The sequence below is a fragment of the Schistocerca americana genome, chromosome X (assembly GCF_021461395.2).
Source record: "Schistocerca americana isolate TAMUIC-IGC-003095 chromosome X, iqSchAmer2.1, whole genome shotgun sequence".
In the NCBI taxonomy this organism is placed as follows: Eukaryota; Metazoa; Arthropoda; class Insecta; order Orthoptera; family Acrididae; genus Schistocerca; species Schistocerca americana.
In genome coordinates, this window is record NC_060130.1 from 393944624 (window position 1) to 393967652 (window position 23029).

The following is a 23029-nucleotide window of genomic DNA, read 5'->3' on the forward strand; positions in this document are numbered from 1 at the left end:
TTGTTTTAAATTAATTTGGGTGGTCATTTGGAGTGGTTCCACACTCTGTTGGTCATCAGAGATTCGTAGCGTATATAATAGGGGTATGCTCCAACTACAACCGACAACCTGCGTAAGATTTTGTCCACACTTACCCAGGCTCTTCGAAGCCTGGACACACTAATGTGTGTAGTTAGATTTTCTTTTAACTGACTTTAACTGGAAAAGCGGGACTAACACTCAATAACAACTGAACATCATCAAATCTAAACTAATTTTAAATGCAAGCACGTTAGTAATTTGTGCTTTTTTCCTACAAAGAAACAATACGTTGTTGAGTGAAAGTCCGTCGTTGTCCAGAGTTCACATCGTTGGACTTTCGGGGAAACTATTTTTATGTGTTTACGAGTGTGGCTAAGAACTTCACTTTATTTTGTGGCGTGTAGTCAGAATTTGGTTATTTGGGAAAAACTGCGTGGTTTATGTGTCAGTATTTGGTTATGTCAAGAATAACTCATGCGCGTGCACATAGAGCAAGAGAGAATGAGTACGGTAGATATGAAGGAAACGAGTCAACCAGTAAACCGTTAACACAGCATTGAGATCCAACAAGGCAGTTCGCACAGTTCTGAAGTAATGGGTAGTCGGGAGAGTAATATAGGCGAGCCATACACGTAAATAGGGAAACAAACCACTTACGTAGTAATATAGAACAAGCAGAAGTAGGGGTGTTAAGTGAAGAGAATGTGACAATGTCTCAGGCAACAGAAGATTCCTCAGCCGGCGTCGCGAGAACGTAACCAGAGTGTTGCCTTTCGCCCCCAAATTATTCTCTATCATCAAATGCTGATGCATAGTCACTATTATATCGGGTGCTAGAAACTAGACAAGAACAGGTGAAAAGGACAGACTAAAAGGCAGATAAGCAGTACTATAATAGAGAGGAATTCTTCAAAAGGACAGAAGAATATTTTAAAAAGACACGAAAATTTTAAAAATATAGACGAACATTTTAAGTAGGCAAACGAGAAGAATGTGGCGCGTTTTAAAACTATTGCAGATCAATTTAAGAAATACAGTGATCACCTTAGGAAATTAAAACAACAGTGAGGATCAGGATTAGGTTAGCAGTTGCAAGAATAAATCAGGCAGGAAAATTCAAGAAGTGAAGAAATCGGGCGTTGAGTTACGAGAGGATTTTGACAGCATTAAGGAATTGGATGTATTCACCGACGTTTCCCATGTAAAGAAACAAGTAGAAAATATTGTCATCAGGCAGTAACGCCAGTTCAGATAGGACCATTCCTGCTGATTTAAAAGATTAGGAAGAGATAAAAGCACTCATTAAATTCAATCGCAATCGGGAACAGTTGGTCGAATTATTTAAGTGGGGTCAACGAAATAGTGGTTCAATGAACAGTACGTGAGCCGAGCAAACATTAATGAGCGAAGAAAACAGGTGTAAAGAAGAACAAGAATTGCAGGAACTAATTGACAGGTGTTCCGGTACCGCCTCCGATGAACATAGAATCAGCAGTAACCGTAGGAATAAATTGTCGAGACGTGGTGCCAATACAAAACGAAAACAATTCGTCGGCTCGTTTACAGAAATTCACTTCATAGTAGTCGACATCGTGATTGTGAGTGTACTTGAACTGCATTAAACTGTGTTTCTCAACAGTGATGGATCTTTTGTTCATCCACGATACAGTTAGTCAGTCTACGTTTTCCCTGTTTCTTATAACTGATGTTAAACTGTCAGAGCTGAAGAAATCATTACCTTCCATCTCCATCATACAGAACTTCCGTTTCTTGACTCAGCATGTTTTGGTTATGTTCTGATTTAGCGACAGTACCTAACTGTTACTGCTAGTTTAGTTGCTCTCCCTAACAGCGTCCCATGCGAGCAAACCAGCTGCGTCTTTACTGTTGTTATTCGTACTTTACGTGAGTGGGCTATGCACGGCTCTGTTTAAAAAGAATAGCTCAATGTAGTCGTAGGGTCGCGCCGCGTACGTCTGCTTTAATGCCCCGCAGCTAAATCGCTGCAAATAATAATCTGTAGCTGTGATCCTGCAGTCAGATAGTCTATGCATTGGCTAGAATTGCGAATTAATAAATTACACAGAAATATAAAATGAAACATAAATGATTAACAAGTACCTTCGCATACTTCCCTCGATACACCACAAAATTTATCTCCTGCTGACACGACTACAGCTTTGCCGCCTTCACCTAATTCCTCCGATACGAAATCATCTCCATTACTTTCGCCTACATTTCTATAATGTTTGCTACTGTCTATTGCCTCATTAGAATTCGTCATATATTCCACCTCTACCAAATTTAGATCCACTCGAGGTATGAATTAAAAAAAGTCTATAGCCACAATTTTTCGTGTTTTATACAGTACACGATGCATTTCGGATCCTGCGGGTCCATCTTCAGGTGTAATTCGTCTTAATACAAGCTTTATTTGTTCCATTGAATGAGATGAAATGCATATTTGTGTCAGGAAAAGATTTGATGTTAGGTTACGAATTTCGTAAGTCAGACGCGGAAAATATGTGCGAAATTGTGGAAAAGATGAATAGTGTAAACTTACTAAATAATCCAAAAAAAGCGTTTTTAGCGTTTTAGTAACAGCATAAGTTTTTTCCTCCATCGTTTTCAAACATATCACTTCATTCAAGAGGCACATTTGCTAACACATGTTTGTAAACACTTCACAGATGTTTTTGTACATGGTGCGGTCAAAGATGAATTTTTCATAGTGTTAAAGATATAGTTATTAAACAATTGACATATGCAGGAAATAAGTTTAGAACAGATCTTTAAAATTACTGAAATAGCTGTGGCTTGCGAAATCTGTTTGTTCATTTAACACCGATTCTGGTTTTATGATTTTGTAGAGGTATATCTCCAGTTGTTCTAACAGATTTAGGGTCTTACCACTGGCTTCATTATGTAATACTACCAGATTGTTTTCTAGATTGTTGATGACATGTTTCGTTTCCACCATATGTTGTGCGATGACTGATTATTGAAAGTGGTTGAGCCTGAAAGCATTTACATGTTCTTGAAAACTGGTTTTGAAGTTTCTGCCTGTTTTCCCTACATAGTAGGCAGGACAACTGGGGCGTGACACTTTGTACACTCCACTGTTGTTGTATGTTTGTGTATTTGATTTTATGGATGAGTAAGTTTCCTAATTTATTATTAGTTGAGAATGAAACTGTTACATTTGTTTTTATGAAAAGGTTAGCTATTTTTTGTGATTTGGGGCCCAGGTATGGGATACTGGAAAACGTTTCCTCTTTTTTCATAGTGTTGCCATTCGTAGTCTTGCTTTTGTGTATTTGTCTGTCCAAATTGTCAATTGTTTCGGCTGTATAGCCATTGCTTATGTAGGTTCAAAATGTTCTCTATTCCTAAGCACCTCTTTCTCACATTCAGCTACTGTAAATGACAAAATGTTAACCGAATTTGTGGTCACTTCCTCAACAGTATTTTGCCTCAGGATGCAATTATTAAAATCGCTATCCAGCTCGTATAGTATCTTTTCCGACTTTTACTTTAAACTTCTTCTACTGTATCGACTCTGGTGTTAACGAGGAAAACCTCCTCGGAAATTTTACCCATTCAAACCTCTCAAAATATAAACGCCCTTCAGAAGTAAAACTAAGGAAGCGGCCATTCACCGTCCAGAGTCAATCAACTAGATTACAGAGTGGCGCCTGTCACTCTAGACAGGTCTGTCTTCTTCCAGAACTCGCGTATAAGTGTCAATAATAGCTCCCTTGAGCTCTTCACTCGAAAAGTCCCAGTCTCCATTTGATTCCAGTAATGTTCCGCTACTGTCCGCATTTCCATTCACTGAAGGCCGTCCCCGCCAAAACTATATCTCTTAAATTCTACAGACTTGATTGTACTCACCTTGAACACTCCCCCACGCTAATCTAACATATTACAATAATAGTTAAATAAAGAAGTGTTATAAACATTCGGTCGCACTTAGAACATTGACAGTAAATATAAATACAAGTTTGTCCATAAATCAATAGGCAACTATTCTTGCACAAGTGCGCTCACGTTAAATTACAATGAATTGTCGTTAAATATTATGTAAACAGTTATTTATGCCTTCTTGACTGATGCGTCTTTTGGTTCTCTTTTCATTTGTGGTGTCCGCTAACACATGCGATTGGCCACTTTTAAATTAGCACTGTTTCTTTTAATAGCACTTGCAGTCAACATTTAAGTAAAGTTCAAAAATGGCTCTGAGCACTATGAGACTTAACATCTGAGGTCATCAGTCCCCTAGAACTTAGAACTACTTAAACCTAACTAACCTAAGGACATCACACACATCCATGCCCGAAGCAGGATTCGAACCTACGCCGGTAGCGGTCGCGCGCTTCCAGACTGAAGCTCCTAGAGCTGCTCGTTCACAGCGGCCGGCTTAAATAAAGTTACTGGCAGAATAATTATCTGTCAATTACATAGCTGCATGGCAATATGAGGTACTGATGCTGTGTTCTTGTGCTGAGTAAATGTGGAGAATACGATGTTCTGACAAACATTGAAAAAGATATAAAAGACATCATAAATCAGTAATAAAATATGTAAAGATATGTAGCTTTCAGGGCTGATAGTTGTTGTGCTGTGCTATCATTTGAGGTATCGTTTGCTGAAATCGCAATGACGTGATTAAAAGTTCCTAATTCAGAGATTCATTGTGTAAAAGTTTATTCGCTGTGAAACATTAACTTCTGTAGTTTTAAAGATATCGAAATATTGTTGTGTTCTTGGATGCGGGTCATTTTTCTGAGATCGTCGATGTGTTCAGATTTGCTTTAGTACTTGATGTGTATTATTATAGTCTCTCAAACAGGAGTAAGAAGCTATCTTTCAGCTTGCGTGACACTCCGCCATGTCTTGGAGCATTATCTCCTGCACAAAGACCATGCGAGCGACAGCCGTCAAAATTCCCCTGTTTCTGGCTGCAGTCTTTGTATCTGGAGTCGGTCCTACCGATCACCTACCCAGATGCCAGAACTTCAGCTGCGCTCCTTGAGACATGGGCTCGCAGAGTGTTCATGCATACAACAAATTCATCTTACTTGTACCAATCGTTACAGATAATAAGTTTCTATTTTGGACATCATATAAGTCTGACCAAATTACAACATTTTCTATGGTAGGATTAGCATTTAGGTGTTTCAACAGACACCATCCTGTCTCTTCAGGTCCTTGACCTGCTGTCCCTCATACCAAAGATACATAGTTTTTATGGACATACCCACAACGTGGCTACCTAAATTTATGCAAGAAAGTTGAAGTTTTTAGTGCTCAGCACCAGTGGAAAATTTGGGAGTGAAATTATCTTTTGTTTGTACTGTTCTCGGGCTTCCAGCCGGGTGCAGCCGTTTTCAAACCACGATATTTCGACAGAGTTCCTTGCCATCATCTTCAGGTAATACCTGCAGACGAAGCGTCTCCGCTGAATCTCTTCCCATTTATACTCTGATCGCTCCCCACCCCTTCCCCCGCGTCATGCCACACACGGCGCTGTGTGGAGTGGTGGTGGGGAGGGGTGGGCTGCTGGCTGCTGGTTGCGAACTGTGGACCATCAGATGTCCTGTGGCCTTCGTCGGGCGCAGAACACGCTTTGGGTCGGCGCTGTGCTTTTAGTTGGCTGAGTACTGGGTCCCAGGCTTTGCTGTTGATCAGCCCATCAGCTATACGTATTTCAATTGCCTCCTGCAGAACACAGTCCCAAAAAGACGAGGCCTGCCCTAAAACTTCCGTTTTCACATACTCCATAGTATCTCCAATATTCATGTAATGTTCCGCAACCGCAGATTTTGTAGGCTGCTTCAGTTCAGTGTGCCTTCTGTGTTCCTGGCATCTTCCTTCGGTTGTCCATACAGTTGGCCTGATGTATGCCTTACCGCATTTACACGGAATACGGTAAACACCCGGTTTGCGGAGCCCCAGGTCATCCTTTACTGTACTTAGCAGGGCACGCGTTTTCGGAGGTGGGCGGAAGACACATTTGATGTTACACCGAGCCAGAATTCTGCCGATTTTGTTGGATACTCTGCCGGCGTAAGGCAAGTACGCCATTGTCTTCTCGTCCTCTTCGTTCTCTCTCTGCTGGCCTTGTGCATTCTGCCTGAAAGCACGTCGAATTTGACTCTCCTTATATCCGTTCCTCTTGAAAATGTCCGTAAGGTGGTTAAGTTCTCCTTGTAGGCTTTCCTCATCCGATGTTACGCGGGCCCCGTGTACCAGTGTTAGCAGTACACCCTCACGCTGTGATGGATGATGGCAGCTGGTGGCGTGGAGATACAGATCAGTGTGGGTTTCTTTCCTGTATACATTGTGTCCCAAGGTGCCATCCGCTTTGCGCTTGACTAGGACGTCCAGAAACGGGAGTTCACCATTCTCTTCCACCTCCATGGTGAATTTGACGTTAGGATGCAGAGAATTCAGATGTTGGAGAAACTCTTGAAGTTTTTCTCTTCCATGTGGCCAAATCACAAATGTATCATCAACATACCTGTAAAAGCACATAGGCTTCAGTGCTGTAGTTTCCAGTGCTTTTTCTTCGAAGTCCCCCTTAAACAAGGACCTCTCCCACCCCACCCATCTCCTACCCCTTGGTGCGCCTACCACCCTACTTTTTTATGCCAACCTCTCCAGTTCCCCTGCCCCACTGCCACCTCCACTCCTTTGTATTCCCTCCTCTCAGGTCTCCCCTCCTTCAGCATGTCCCTTCCAGCAGTTTTTACTCTTTGTCATGAGTGCTCCATCTCATGCAGTGGCTTTACAGTGCCATTGGTCTGGTGTAGATTTTTAATAGTGTGGCCAACTTTTATCTTGTGCATATGACTTTGGTGTATTTTCATGCTACGCACAACCCCAGCTGTGTTTTTATCTTTATGTGGACCTTCTTTAAGTTTGTCCCACAATGAACATCTCTGTGTAAGCATATATTTTAACCTCCATTGTCTTCCCCCTTCTTATATACTTATGGCGCCCTTTTTATCGCCTTTTTCTATGTTTTGTTTTATCATATTTTGTCATTGTACTGTCTCTGAGCTGAAGAGCGGTGGATTTTGCCGCTGACAGCCCTCCCCTGCCCTTATGAGCCCAGTGAATGCAATTACTATAAAGAAGAAAAAAAATCCACATTGGGACAGTGGATTGCTGTTTTAATGCTATTACCCACCCTTATGTTCCTTCCAATAGCTGTTCACGTTTAGATCGGCAGGAGGCTGTTTCCCTGCACTGCAGTGACAGCTTGTTATCCTGTTATTATTACTACCCATCTTTCTTGTAATAGGGCTATTGGCTAGGGTGGCTGGAAAAGGCCAGTGCCAGACTAATAGCAAAAATATGATCTCCACATCTAGCAGTTATAGATGAGACTGGATGGAGCTACTGTCCAGTACTTGATCAATGGCAACTACTCTTAGACAACTCAAAATGTTTAAATGAACAATATTCCTCACTGCATACAAAATACTTATGTCTGTCCTATCCGGCAACTCAGCACAGATTGCAGCACCCTCACATGTCGAGGAGGAGAGGGGGAGGTGGGTAGCAGGGAGCAGGGAGTGGGGGTGGTGAGTGGGGAGAGTGGAGTGGGGAGTGGGGAGTGGAGAGCAGGGAGTGGGGAGTGGGGAGGACCTCTGGTAGTGGTATTGTGAACTAGGTCAGTTGGTGTCAGAACCTCAAGACGAATACAAAAAATTTTATGTTCCCACCAATAGACTTGAATTCCCCTCTGGTTTTTCCTGGGAGTGGTGGGATGTCCTCTGGTGGTAACTTTTCTAATTGTTTAAATGAATAAATAAAGAGATAAACAAAACGCTGAAACTGTTTAAATAAATACTATATTGATCCTACCGGTGTAGTAGCTCAAGACAGACCGAACAAGTTTCCCACCATTTCCCAGGATGTGGTGGTGTGTGGGGAAGAGGGGAGAAACCTGGAGAGATGGGAAAGGAATGGGTAAGTGGTGATGGGGGAAGGGACCCACGTGCCAGCTGGTTAGAGCACATGACATCATCAGAGGGTGGGGTAATTATTAGATCAATTAATTAATTTGCATTATCTGCTATAGTAAACAAACAGGATGGGAAAGGTGGCTGTAACAAAATGAATATACAGAACGTTCTCTCATTGGCTCCCCTAAGCAGATCCTCACATGTTCTTTGTTGCATTATCGACTGTGCTATCTATTACAGTTCACCAGCCCATATTCGGTGATGTTTTTCCTATCCTTTGTCCATGGGAGAGCTGTTGATTATCGTATAGTGCCAGACGCCTCTGTGTTACATTTGTTTAAGAGAGTCTCGGCAGGATGCTGCCCCTTCCGGAAGAGCTGAGGAGAATGGAGACAAATAGTCGATGTGAGTGTGGACGCATCGTAATTTTTTCGTAATTTTCGTAATTTTTTTAGTTGTTCACTTTTAGATCGGCAGGAGGCTATTCCCCTGTACTGCAGTGACAGCTTATTAACCTGTAAACGATAATCGGAAATGTGCATGTGTTAGAGTGTAAAATTACTGTGATCAGTGTTTCGACATGTGTAAAGAAAATGACTACGTCCAGTCATAAGGGTGGTATGGATATGACATTCTTCAGTGCATTGGTAGACATAAGGGTATGAAAGACTTTCCGTGGAAAATTATATCCGTTCATAAGGAGAATATAGATATTCATATTTCGAAAGCCACAGACGTCAGGAGGAGCTATTTTCGATATTTTGCTCACTGTCGAATGTCACCATACTGGCGCTACAATCGTAATATTTAATTACAATTAAACTGATAAATACGCTGGTGTCCAGAATTGAAGCAACAGACAGAAATTTTGCAAGGTTGCGTTTATTTTACTACAAGTAGAAAAAATTAAAGAATACAGAATGTGAAAAACTGCAATGTGCATAATGCTAGACAAAAATGTTTTTCGTTCTTTTTTTAATTAATGGATCTGCACGCACATTCCGACAGATGGTTAATGTGCTCAGTAGGGGTTGTAGTCACCTCTGGCAGCAATACAGGGCTGACAACGATGGGGCATGCTGTCAATGATGTCATGAATCTTTTATTGAGGCAATAACGCCCATTCTTCCTCCAGAGCTGCTCGCAAGTATTGGAGAGTAGTTGGTGGATGCTGACGTGATGTAGCCCATCTCCCTAGTGCATCCCAGACATGCTCTATGGGATTCAAATCGGGAGAGGAGCAGCCCACGCCATGCATGCAATATCTTCCGTTTCCAAGGAAACGTCAAGCACTTGTGCTCTATGAGGTCTAGCATTGTCGTTCATTACTATGAAGTCTGGTTCTACAGCACCTCGCAACAACCGCACATAAAATCCCAAGATCTCTTCACGATACCTGATTGCAGTTAAGCCTTGCCAATTCACCCTTACAGTTTCATAAAGAGGTGTTCGAGTGATCAACAAAATCCCTGCCCACACCATTACGGATCCTCCTCGGTACCAGTCTCTTTCCACAATGCTTGCTTCCCAACATCGTGTTCCACGTTCCCTTCAGATTCGAATCAGTCGAGAATCACTCTGCAGATGAAATCAGGACTCATCTGTGTAAAGAACTTTGGCTCACTCTTCGACCGTCCCGGTGACATGTTGACGACTTCACTCTAGACGTTCATTTTTGTAAAGACGCGTCAGAGGTACACATACAGCAGGTCTCCGACAATAAAAGCAACTCCTGTGAAGCCTTCTGTACACCATTTGCCTCGTTACAACACGTCCAGTGGATGCTGCAATGTCTGATGCCAGTTGCCTTTCAGTACTAAGGCAGTATCGTCATGCCCTTACAGCGAAATAACGGTCCCCTCTTTCTGATGTCAGGCTGGGTCGGCCTTGCCCCAGTCTTCGTGATACAGTTTGGGCTGTATAAATTGATGCACATCCGGGAAACAACAGAACGATTCACATTAAGCCATCGAATCCAATCAGTTTGCAACTGTCCTGCTTCCATTCTTTCTACGGCCCTGCACCATAGAGAGTCCATTAGGCGTCTTTTCTGTGGCATACTGCACCATCTGTGGTGGTGTACAGAGCGACTGCGGATGTGAGACTACCCGGCAAGAATTGTCCCGTTTGGGAGGTGTCCTGACACACATCGACGGCATTCTATCTTTCATACAAAACACAATCGTACGGTCATCAATTGAAAGTTTGTACAATTATATCACGAATTAGGTGCAGGATGGGGTAATACTGGTTTGTTGCTTTAATTTTGGTCACCACTATATGGAGCTGGTTTCCTAGGATGACTCTGTCTGAGTAATTGGCAAAGGTAGCCGGTAGCGAGATCAAATAGGCATTTGTGGTTTAAGACAAGAGACTCCCGAATCGGTCAGGGGGAGTACAACCGTGTCGCTCCCTGGGAAGATGGATAGTGAACTAATACTCAGTCTGTGTTGCACTTTCTCCGCGACTGTGTGTGTTGCATGTATTCTCCACTGAAAATTGAGCGAGTCAATATGGCGAATGTTGGCGCTAGATGTATTGATAAAATCTGAATTCACACCGCTCTGGTCATCCTGGACACCAGTGCTCTCTGATGGACCGAATCCAGCTGCTAATCTGGTGCAGTCACTGAGATGCGCGACACAGCGGCAAATAACTCTGCATGACTTTCTGGCCTGGAGCGTTGTGTGTGGATATGAGAAAATGAGCGCACCGGATGTGCAAGTCTTTCAGTGACTTCCGGCATCTAGCCATGACTACTACTACGGATTGGATCGTGGCTTAAGAATGTCGTGTTTACTCCTCCTCCTCCTCTTCCTAATCATTCTCTGTACTGATATAGTTGATAGAGCCAACTTAGGAATTCTATGGTGCTTTAAAAACCGAATTACAATGTCAAATTCCTGCTTGATCAATTTATTGTTTCCAATAGTGGTATTACGAGCACGCATATGTCCAGCCCATCCTGCAAATTGTTTAAGGTCGTAGCATGCAACTGACCTGAAATTTGAAATTTTCAGCTATCTCCAAACTAATGGACTTCCTAAAAATGACCTAACTATGCCAGTATCCACCAATAGGAGGCAGGAGAAAATTCCAGAAGGGGAAAAAGTAGGGTTTAGAAACCAGGCAGTTGCAGTATCGAGTCCTGCCAAATAGACCAACAGGATGCAAGGAAAAAGTGGCTGCTCATGAAGGGCATCAATTTAATTGATTAGTCACTCAGTCTGACAGAGTGAGGGAATATTTCAAAGACATCCACAGCTTGCGGGGTGGAAGGGGGTCATAAATCACTTAGCAGAACAAAAGGTTATCATAAATCAATCAGCTGTCATAATTTAATAAATTTGCATATCAATTTGATATCGAATATGGCGTAGAACATACATTTCCCTACTACTTGTCATGTCTGTATTAAGTCGCGAACTGTACACTTTCTCATTAAAATATGATCTTGTCAGGCTATATTTTAATCGGGAAGTGTATACTCCGCGTCTTAACACACACGTGACAGTCGTCATTAACAATGCTCTTTTTATCAATTGAATATGGTGTTTTATCAAATGAGGAGGGCTGAAAACTTTACATAGCCATAAACAATTGTTACTCTGCAACATTCTGTAACCTACGACATAGCATTTGTATTTTCACCAGAAGATGTAATTTAAAAGTTGCGAAACCGGTTGTGAGGGTTTATAAGTAACCTGAACAAATACAGCTACAGCGGATAATTGGACATTTCATCCAGTTTCGTTTTAATACTTTTGACAACTAAATTTTAAAAAAACTGTTCACTGTAAGTACTTAGGGATTATAATTAACGAATAGTTTAAAATGGAACGATCATACAGGTAATGTGGCTGAGAAAACGAACCAAAGACTGCGATTTGTTGGAAGAACACTTAGAATATGCAACAGGTCTACTAAAGAGACAGCCTACACTACGCTCGTCCGTCCTTTTCTATAGTACTGCTTCTCGGGGATCCCCATCAGATAGGATTGACGGAGGACAACCGAAAAAGTTCAGAGAAGGGCAGCTCGTTTTATATTACCGAGAAATAGAGGAGGGAGTGAAACGGATATGATAGGCCAATTGGGTGGCAATCATTCAAACGAAGGCAGTTATCGTTGCCGCAAGATCTCTTCATGAAATTTAAATCACCAAATTTCCCCTCCGAATTCGACAATATTTTGTTGGCGTCCATCTACATAGGGAGAAATGATCAGTACAATAAAATAAGAGAAATTAGAGCTCGCACGGAAAGATCATACAGGTAATGTGGTTTGGAAAACGAACCAAAGACTGCGATTTGTTGGAAGAACGCTTAGAACATGCAACAGGTCTACTAAAGAGACAGCCTACGCTACGTTCGTCCATCCTTTTCTATACTACTGCTTATGGGGATCCCCATCAGATAGAATTGACGGAGGACAACCGAAAAAGTTAGTTTCTTCGGCCCGCTGTTCGAGAGTGAAATGACAGAGCAACAGCATGAATGTGGTTCCATGAACCCTCTATCAAGCACTTAATTGTGAACTGCTGAGTAATGACATAGATGTACATGTAGATCACAGGAAAAGCAGATGCCAGGCTGAGATTCATTGGAAAAATCCACACAAAATCTTGTCCGTCAACCAAGAAGGTAGCTCACAAAACGTTCGTTCGATCAATACTTGAATACTACTCCTCGGTATAGAATCCGTACCAGATAGGACTAATGGAGGAAATAGATAAAATCCAAAGAAGAGCAGCGCGTTGTATTATAGGTTCATAATCGCGAAAGCGTCACCACAATGATCAAGCAACTCCAGTGGCAGACGAAGCAAGAGAGGCTTTCAAGTCACGGTGTGGTTTACATTTAATGTCCTTAGCGCCTACATTCCTAGAAGAACCAACAAATATGTTGGTTCCTCCTCACGAAAAGACCGTGAAGATAAAATTAGGGCGTTTCGAGCGCAGAGGAATGCTTACCGGCAAACGTTCTTCCCGCGAACCATTCGCGACTAGAACAGGAAAGGAGGGAAGTGACAGTGGTACGCAAAGTACCCTCCGCTACACACTGCAAGATGACTTGTGGAGTATAGATGTAGATATAGATATCCAAAAATTCCGTTGTGTGAACGATCTTTGGCCAGTTCTCTGTACCTGATAGACCCAGTTCTTCGTAATTATCTACTCATGGCGATAATTTTCTTTAAGTTAAGACGACGCCTATTGCAGAGTTCCTGTACATTTGTTTCGCTTTCCACAAACAGCATCTTGCTGTGTAATACATTAAATGCATATCTTAGGTTTCTTTAACGAGTAATCCCTTGGCTTCGACAACCAGCCATGAATTGTAAGTACTGGTAAACACCGTGGATACATCACAATCAATGTGCATACGATCTTAAGGCAGCCTTACCAATTCCTATAGGGCAAGCATTTGTTTGTTATGAAACATAAGCAGTTTACAGACACGTCCCTTACCTGCATTTCTCATTGAAGACAACGAATTCTCTGAAATATTCATTTCCGACCATTGGTTCCTTATATGAAAATAGTTCAGCATCGTCTACCGGCTGTATAAGATATCTTCCTCGCTTCTTAGGAAATGTAAATTGTTTCGGCGCCGTGCGCTTCGACGTGTACCTAATACCTTATTTATAAACACGCTTCTTCCTTCTACAGCGAATGGAGTCACCTTTACTGTGTCGTTTAGATTGCTTACAGGCCGGCCGGTGAGAAAATTTACGGCTCACGGCGCACGTACAATGAAGTCTCCGAGTCGGCATTCATCATTTTTTTTCTCCATAATGCTGTCGCGTTGCAACTTCCCAGCGACGTTGCTGGCACCAGTGTGATACGAAAATAAATGCAGTGATGGGGAGGCAATACTGCTGCTAATATAACTCGAAATTTTGAACTTCCAGGTGTCATTTCGTGCTGGGCAGATAGCGTAGTAACACTATGTGTGCAGCATGTCGGAACCAATACCGCACTCTTGTGAGTGGATATGTTTTCCAACAGACATGCTCCACATTATAAGACATTATCAGCCATTCAGAGAAGACTAAGAGATTCATACAACTAAAACAAAATGTGTTTACCTGCAGTTTTTTACGACTGTAGTGCGCACGTAGAATGAAGTCTCTTAGTTGGTGTTCATCCTTTTTTTCTATAGATGAACTAAGTGCTATGCTATGGATCGTGTGTCTATTCTTCTGCATTTATGTCCTGAGTTAGCTGTTAAAAAGGACATTGTTCGTCTACGCTCAACTACAATGTTTGCCATTCAGCAGCAGGTATCGAGACTGCCTGATCACGATTATAGCCCGTCCCACAAAATATAATAAACGTTGTTAATATTGTCTGACTACACCCTTCATGAAGGAAGCGATAGAAGTTTAGCCGTTAGCAATTATCGAAGCCTGGCACCGACGAGGCCTTGAGAGAAATAGAGGGGGTCGAGGAAGGGAGGGAGACGAAGAGATTTAGTAAAGTTTAACTAACCGACGAAGGCACCACTAATGAAGCAAATAACTAAAGCGCGTTGTATTGATTTATCTCTGAATCATGCAAGTTTTTGGTTGTAGTACACTTGCAGATTTAATCTGGGTGTAAACAAAAGTGGTAAGAAACAACGCTCAAGTTCATCATCGTTCGATTTCTAGTAGTTGTGAGAGAAAAGGAGTTTTAATGTAAATACAGGGGAGAGTTACTTAAAATGATTTTGTGAGAAAAAAGTAGACTACACGGCACAAAAGTATTATGTTGGATTTTACGGTTGTTTTGTAATAAATGTTGCTTTAATATAAATGTTGGACCCTCAAGTATCAGTAACTGGAGTCAACAACGGTACTGATTTTTAAGGCGTAACAGTTTAATATATGAGGAACGTGGGTTTGTGTTACAATATTAGTAACTGAGTCGTGACTCCTTGCAATTTACATCTCACAGTTTGCGCCACTGGCTGACAGTTATTCTAGGTTCTTTGAGAACCTCCACGTGAAATATTTCATGAACTCTGACTCGGCGGCAGATGGAACCGTCGAAGCCAACACGACAGTAAGCAGATCACGTCGACCCCTGCCTTATAAACTGTGAAAAATACTCTAAAAGTTTCAGGTTGAAATTATTTCAAAGAAGTTTCATTAGCGTCGTATCCATCTGAGCAGTGCCCCGAGCGACCGCTGAATGCAGAGCGAGCCCAGTGAGGCAGTATCTCAGAGCCCCCGCTTTACTTGTCCACACAACTTTTTTCCTCTTAATATATTCAGCCACCGAACTTCGCTCGTCCTGTAACATGAACTACGGAACTTGTATCAGCCGAAGAAGTAGGTCAGCCGCTACACTCATTTGAGAAGCTGAAGAAAATCTAAAAAAAAATTCTTATACGAACTTTATCGTTCCTTTTGTTTTCCTTAACGTGGACTATTGTGGTCTAACATTAATGAAAGAACTGTTTTCTTTCTTCTCCTTTTAGGCTCAGTGTCGTCTGACATCTAATTTTTTGTGTGTAGTTATCTACTTTTGTATTTTGTGTTACTTCTTGTTTCAGTTGGAGTTTGTCTGGTTATCGATGGTACGTGTGTGATAGCGGGTCTAATAATATCCAGTAGTTGATAGAATAAGAAAAGAACTTTCTTGACCGCCAACAGTATGTAGTAGAGAAACAATGTTGCAGCTACGCGCATTCCTAGTACTTTATTGTGAACCAAGCTGCTGGGTCGTCGTGTAAAAGCTGAGCCAGTGTGCTGACCTCATAATATGGTTAATAACTGATGAATTTTCACTCGCCACAGAATTACTATTCAGGTGCGCACTTTGATTTTGTTCTCTTTCTGTTCGAATATTCCCTCGGGCATGCGTGTGTGTTGTTCTTAGCATAAGTTAGTTTAAGTAGTGTGTAAGTCTAGGGACCGATGACCTAAGCAGTTTGGTCCCTTAGGAATTCACACACATTTGAACATTTTGAACATTTCTCTTCCTGTCTCTTGTAGTGTGCTCATGTACTGCTCTTTAAAAACTTCGCATTTTCTTAGGGCTGCTCCTCAGCTTAGTTACATTCCAAGTGAAAGTGAGCTGAATGAAATTTATGATCATTAGGGTAAGGTTAAAGAGTGCCTCTGAGCTTTCAAGATCGGAAATCTCAAATATATACTCTAATGCAAAGAAAACTCAAAAAAAGACACACCAAGGAGGAATTATCCGAATGGGATGGAAATCGGTCAGGTTGATATCCCACCACTGTCCGACTGTCTGGGGCGACTCCAAACACGTTTTCGCTAGTCATCGGAGCTTAATTCGAAGATGGACTCATCTCTAGAGACAATTCTTCTCCAGTCAATGAGATTCCAGGCAGGAAAAGCGTCTGGAGATGCCCCGGGCAGCGGCTGGATACCAACATGATTGTCGCCCTCCATACGTCCCGACAACCAGGAGAGGTAGTCTGAGGTGTCATTTCTTTTTATTGCAGGACCCTTACAGCACAGCGGTACGTCGACGATATTCTACGCCCCGTTTGTTTGCCCTTCAGGGCAGGCCATCCTGGGATTATATTTCAGCCAGATAACGCCCGCCCACAAGCGGCGAAAGTTTCTTCTGCTCGTCTCCGTGCTTGCCAAACTACGCCTTCACCAGAGAGATCGCCTGATCTCTCCCCAGTAGAGAATGTTTGGAGCATTGTGGGCAGGATCCTCCAACGCGACAAAAAAATGGTTCAAATGGCTCTGAGCACTATGGGACTCAACTGCTGAGGTCATTAGTCCCCTAGAACTTAGAACTAGTTAAACCTAACTAACCTAAGGACATCACAAACATCCATGCCCGAGGCAGGATTCGAACCTGCGACCGTAGCGGTCCTGCGGTTCCAGACTGCAGCGCCTTTAACCGCACGGCCACTTCGGCCGGCCCAACGCGACAGTTGAGCAGAATTAGTCATGATATCCCTCAGAAGGACATCCGAAAACTTTCAATCAATGCAAAGCCGAATAACTGCTTGCATAAAGGCAGGAGGTGGACCAACGCATTATTGACTTGCACAATTTGTGAAGCTCTTTCTGTCGAGTAAACCATCATTTTGTTTTAATTGTAATCATTTGTCTGTCTCTACTTGTACAGGACGTCTACTGATTTCCGTCCCATTTGGGTAATTCCTTCGCGCACGTCGTAACTCTTATTATCTTAGAGTGTATTATTCCTTCATCAAGAAGAGAAATTTCGAGGAACACCGGCAGTCGCAGCAAGCGCCATGTCTTCAGTTCCTTTATAGAAGACAACGTATTTTTTCGGGTATTACTCGCATGAAATAACTGGCAACATCGACGCGCAAGTCGCCGAAGTGGCGTCCAATCGAAAGACTTGTACCCGTCGAACGGTTTACCCGACGGGAGGCCCTAGTCACACGACATTTACATTTACTGGTAGCTAAGTCGCATGTGTGAAACGAACGTTAATGGTTTCCCTTTACAGTATACGGAAGTGTGAATTAACTGTGGGCCAAATTGACATTCTAAGTGAGCGGGAAGTGATTATTGAATTCCAAAACAGAAGTACGAAATTGCACAACAAATTTAGAATCTTTATATCAACAATGGAGGCAAGTACAAAAATAAAGTGATAATTGTCGGAGGCTCTTAAGAATAATTTTTTTTCAAAATTTGGTGGAAATAGCACATGCTAATCTTGTGAACATCTTTACTCTTCAAGGAGATAGTGAGTTTTCATCACACACCGGTGATGGAATCGAAACCCAGTTATTTGAGAAAGAGAGGTTCTAAGCGAGCAGAAGCTGACGTGAAGAGGCTAGAGATAAGCGACTTAAAGTTAAACTCCTCACTAACTTATGTGTTTATATACTTATAATTTAAATTTTTTACAGGATGTCTCTCCTACGAGTTGCTAGGCGCATTTTCTCAGATGTTATGGCAGATACCTGCCATTTTCATTTTTGCAATGTGAAGGTGGAGTCAGCCCAAGCAAATACTGGTCATCAGGTCTTTCATGCGACGCCTTGTGTGAACGAAACGCGTTGGCTTATTTTCCGTTTCAAACATAATGGTTTTAAAGGGGAATATTACACTACTGGCCATTAAAATTGCTACACCAAGAAGAAATGCAGATCATAAACGGGTATTCATTGGACGAATATATTATACTAGAACTGACATGTGATTACATTTTCACAATTTGGGTGCATAAATCCTGAGAAATCAGTACCCAGAACAACCACCTCTGGCCGTAATAACGGTGCTGATACGCCTGGGCATTGAGTCAAACAGAGCTTGGATGGCGTGTACAGGTACAGATGCCCATGCAACTTCAACACGATACCATAGTTCATCAAGAGTAGCGACTGGCGTATTGTGACGAGCCAGTTGATCGGCTACCATTGACCAGACGTTTTCAATTGGTGAGAGATCTGGAGGATGTGCTGACCAGGGCAGCAGTCGAACATTTTCTGTATCCAGAAAGGCCCGTACAGGACCGGCAACATGTGGTCTTGCATTATCCTGCTGAAATGTAGGTTTTCGCAGGGTAGAGCCACGGGTCGTAACACATCTGAAATGTAACGCCCACTGTTCAAAGTGTCGTCAATGCGAACAAGAGGTGACTGAGACGTGCAACCAATGGCACCCCATACCATCGCGCCGGGTCATGCGCCAGTATGGCGATGACCAGTACACGCTTCCAACGTGCGTTCACCGCGATGTCGCCAAACACGGATGCGACCATCATGATGCTGTGAACGGAACCTGGATTCATCCGAAAAAATGACGTTTTACCATTCGTGCACCCAGGTTCGTCGTTGAGTACACCATCGCAGGCGCTCCTGTCTGTGATGCAGCGTCAAGGGTAACCGTCGCCATGGTCTCCGAGCTGATAGTCCATGCTGCTGCAAACGTCGTCGAACTGTTCGTGCAGATGGTTGTTGTCTTGCAAACGTCCCCATGTGTTGACTCAGGGAACGATACGTGGCTGTACGATCCGTTACAGCCATGCGGATAAGATGCCTGTCATCTCTACTGCTAGTGATACGAGGCCGTTGGGATCCAGCACGGCGTTCCGTATTACCCTCCTGAACCCACCGATTCCATATTCTCCTAACAGCCATTGGATGTCGACCAACGCCAGCAGCAATGTCGCGATACGATAAACCGCCGGTCAACTGCTGTTTGTGTATGAGAAATCGGTTGGAAACTTTCCTCGTTTCAGCACGTTGTAGGTGTCGCGACCGGCGCCAACCTTGTGTGAATGCTCTGAAACTCTAATCATTTCCATATCACAGCATCTTCTTCCTGTCGGTTAAATTTCGCGTCTGTAGCGCGTCATCTTCGTGGTGTAGCAATTTTAATGGCCAGTAGTGTACTTATAATTTAAATTTTTAGTAGGATGTCCCTCCTAAGAGTCGCTAGGCACATTTTCTCTGATGTTTCGACAAATACTTGCCACTTTCATTTTTGCGATGTGTAGGTGGAGTCAGCCCAAGCAAATGCTGGTCATCACGTCTTTCATGCGACGCCCAGTGTGAACGAAACGCGTCGGCTTCTTTTCCGTTTCAAACATAATGGTGTCATAGGGGAGTATTACATCCTCATTCAGGAGGTCGGTCCCAGATTAGTCTAGTGTAATATTCGTTTCATCGATACGCAGTTGTAGTACAGTTTATTCTTCGAGTTTGACTTTCCATGTTAAAACATAGCGATAAAACAAATGTCGCACTAAAATAATCTGGAACAGCTCTATTGAATGAGTTTGCAACATTCCTCTTTAAAAATCGTTTACACTGTAGCGGCAAATACCGCAACGCTGTCTGTTGACGCTGGGTGTTGCAAGGATGACGTAATGATCAGTGTTTGTTTGGCCTGACTCCAGGTACATGTTGCAAAAACTAAATCAGCGAAAACACCAGAGAAAATGAGCCTGACGACTCTTAGGAGGGAAACCCGCTGCAAAAATGTATGTGAAAATAAAGGGCATCTAGCTGGACTATTCATCATGTGCTCGTAATTTTACACATATTTCCATTAATTAACTTACTGTGAAAATGTGCAGGCGAATGTCGTATAGAGAACTCACACTAAGAAGGGTCTGGTAGCCCCTATGTGAAACCAAGAGATTTAACACAGCAGGACAAAACGGAAGCACATTTAAAGTTGGTTCTTGTTTTAATTGAAATTGTTATTTCTTGCATTTACCTTGCAAGTATTAGATACGTGAAAAAATTGTCAGAAGTGTTTTTGAGAGAAAGAGCTGTAGAAACAGAAGCCCAACCATAACGTCTTTGATAGAATTTCAAATCTCTCGTTCTGGCATCGATGTTAATAAATTCCAAATTCTGACTCATCACGGAAAAGTCAAGGAAACTTGGATCAAATACAGGACTATATTTCAGGTACTCTGAGAGAACAGGAGCCTGTAGAGGCCTGTTTTTAAATTTTAGAATTAACTGTAATCTCTCTTGTCGAAGCACCGTGCTTCATGGGCTATTCATAATACAGTGAGAGCCATAAAAGCTAATTAATGCTGGAAAATGTTTATGTTCATGATAAATTTGTATTATGACCACAGGAAGAGAATGCAGGTTGCTGTATTTGTATTTTCCTTATTCTGCATGTCGAAGGGCATTTAGGAGCCTCCTTGTCCCTAGCAAAGCCAAAGCACTGTATTTATATTTCAGCATTCTTTCAAAACTTCATAAATATCAGTTGAGGATGAAAATGGTTAATCTCATGAGGTAGTGTCATTAGACGACAATATTAACAGGATTCAATTAGGAAATCTTAAAATCCAAGAAATTATCAGTAAATTGGGTCGAAAAGTTTGCTTATAATGAGATATGAATATTTTAGCAGATCGGATTTGAACGAAAAGTTTGGTAAGACAGATACTCCGCAGTGGCGTAAAAATGAAGTTTCCCACAACAGTTTAAATCTAGTTATCAAATTAAAAATTATAAACGATCCAGCTAACAGAAGAGTTAAGCTAATGAAGGACTGCAATAAATAATTTACAAGGGACGAGAAAGAGATGCATTATGTGCTTCAGGAAGTATCTGAGTATGGTCATAAGTTTTCTGGAATAAGAAGAAATTTTATAAAGGAATAACATTAGCGAAAGATAGTGTGATTTCATTGTTATATTCCTCTCAAAAGTGTTGCACTTGGTAGCTTTATAGGCTGTATTATCAAAGTTGATACAGAAACATTATTAGCTGTCTGGAAACCAATAGAGTTGTCGGTTACTCACATAGTTCTGAAAAATATTTTTTAACTGAAACATTTTTATGTGATTTTTGTTTGTGTTTTCGCATTTACGGAGCGAAAGGATGCCATTCCCTCATCCTATTGAGCCCAAATTACACACAGCTCTTTTTTTGTGCAATGGGACAAAAGTGGAGATAGCACAAAGAACTTTGTATTCAGAATTCAATAACATTTGATTAAACTGAAGCGTGATATTTTGTTTAGCGAATAAGTTTCTAACTAATAAATGCTCAATTGTTCAGGAGACAAGTGAGAGGTATATATTAGACAATATTCTTCGTTAGGCTTGGAAGCACTTTTGAATAACTTTAATTATGATGAATTCCCTTTCAATTTGTACTTATTAACTTTCACCAAGATTCTAGTGACGGCTCTGTAGGCGACTTTATATGAAAGACAACAAAATGAGCACAAGGATCCCAATACTACAATTAGGTGGTAGTTAGGACAAATCACATAATGGCATCATAACATATATGTAGAGCTCCCTAACACTTTGCTTGTAAAAGTGACCTAGTTTTTAAGAACATTTACTTAAGGTGGCAGTAGAACATAATGTTGACTACGAGACTATTCTGTTTTCTTACTGGGAGCGAGTCTTTAAATAAAACCCGAAGAATTAGTTTTGTCAGTTTTCAGGCGGTATCATGCAGCAGCACCTACAACAAGCTAAGAAGTAAGACATTTGCTTGACAACGACGACAGATGTCCGCAGTCAAAGACAATAACTGGAACTTAGCAGTTTTATGGTTGAAATTTACTTTAACTATCACTGTGACTGGATCGAAGCTTCTTACTAACTGCTTCTAACCCGAAAGAGGTAGAATTGATACCTATCGTTGTCAGAGTTCAGTAAAGTGGTGCCTTACTACTTATCTCTCAGAGTAGGCAGCATACCAGAAGAATTTCTACTTATCATGGTTCTGCGAGCGCCGCATATACCGATGGAGCAACCCTTACCGTAATTATTCGATGGGGAGTTAGCCTCGCTGGTCCAACTTCGCTGATACTTGTTGTAAGGAACGATCTAAACGTTTCCGTTCTAAGGCCGTACCGTCCAGAATCAGTATGTTAACAAAGTACTATCGCCGTGAGCATTGAGGCAATCTTACCGACACACCAGATAAAGATACCCGTTTGGTAAAACATATCCTGCTGCGTGAAGAAGTCCGTAACCGACTGTTGCACATCCTCGCCCGACAGGAATCATCGACCCTTCGAGGCCTTTTTTAAGAGACCGAAGGTTTAATATTTGCATGGGGAGAGATCAGGATTATAGGGCGTATGCTCGAGACTTTCCGAAGTGAATCTCCCTGTTGAAGCTGGCGCCCTAGATCGACCGGCGTCTTGTATTCAGTTGCGACCAGATCGGAACTTGGCGCTCTATTCCCCAACGGTGGTTTTCGTCAGACATGCGTCTCCATATTCTTTAATGGATGACTACCAGTGTTTGTCCTTCGGCAGCAAAGAAAAGAATAACAGCATGTTGGTCCTGTTTGGATGCATTTGGCAATAACGTCGCCATAGTTCACGTTTCGGCAGACAGGAATGCCACACTAATCCCTTACCTGCATGCCGTTACTTCAGTACCCGCATCGGAGTCGTGCTACGTTGCATATAAGCTGCAGCAACACCCTCAAACGGAAACTCTTTGATCGCTCCATATATAATGAACCTGTTTTGGATATAGCAAATGAGTGGCCAAGGGAAAATGTTGACAGCCACTGAAATAATGTTTCTGATTATGAAGGTGATATTTTTTACTTGTAAGGCATATAGTCCTT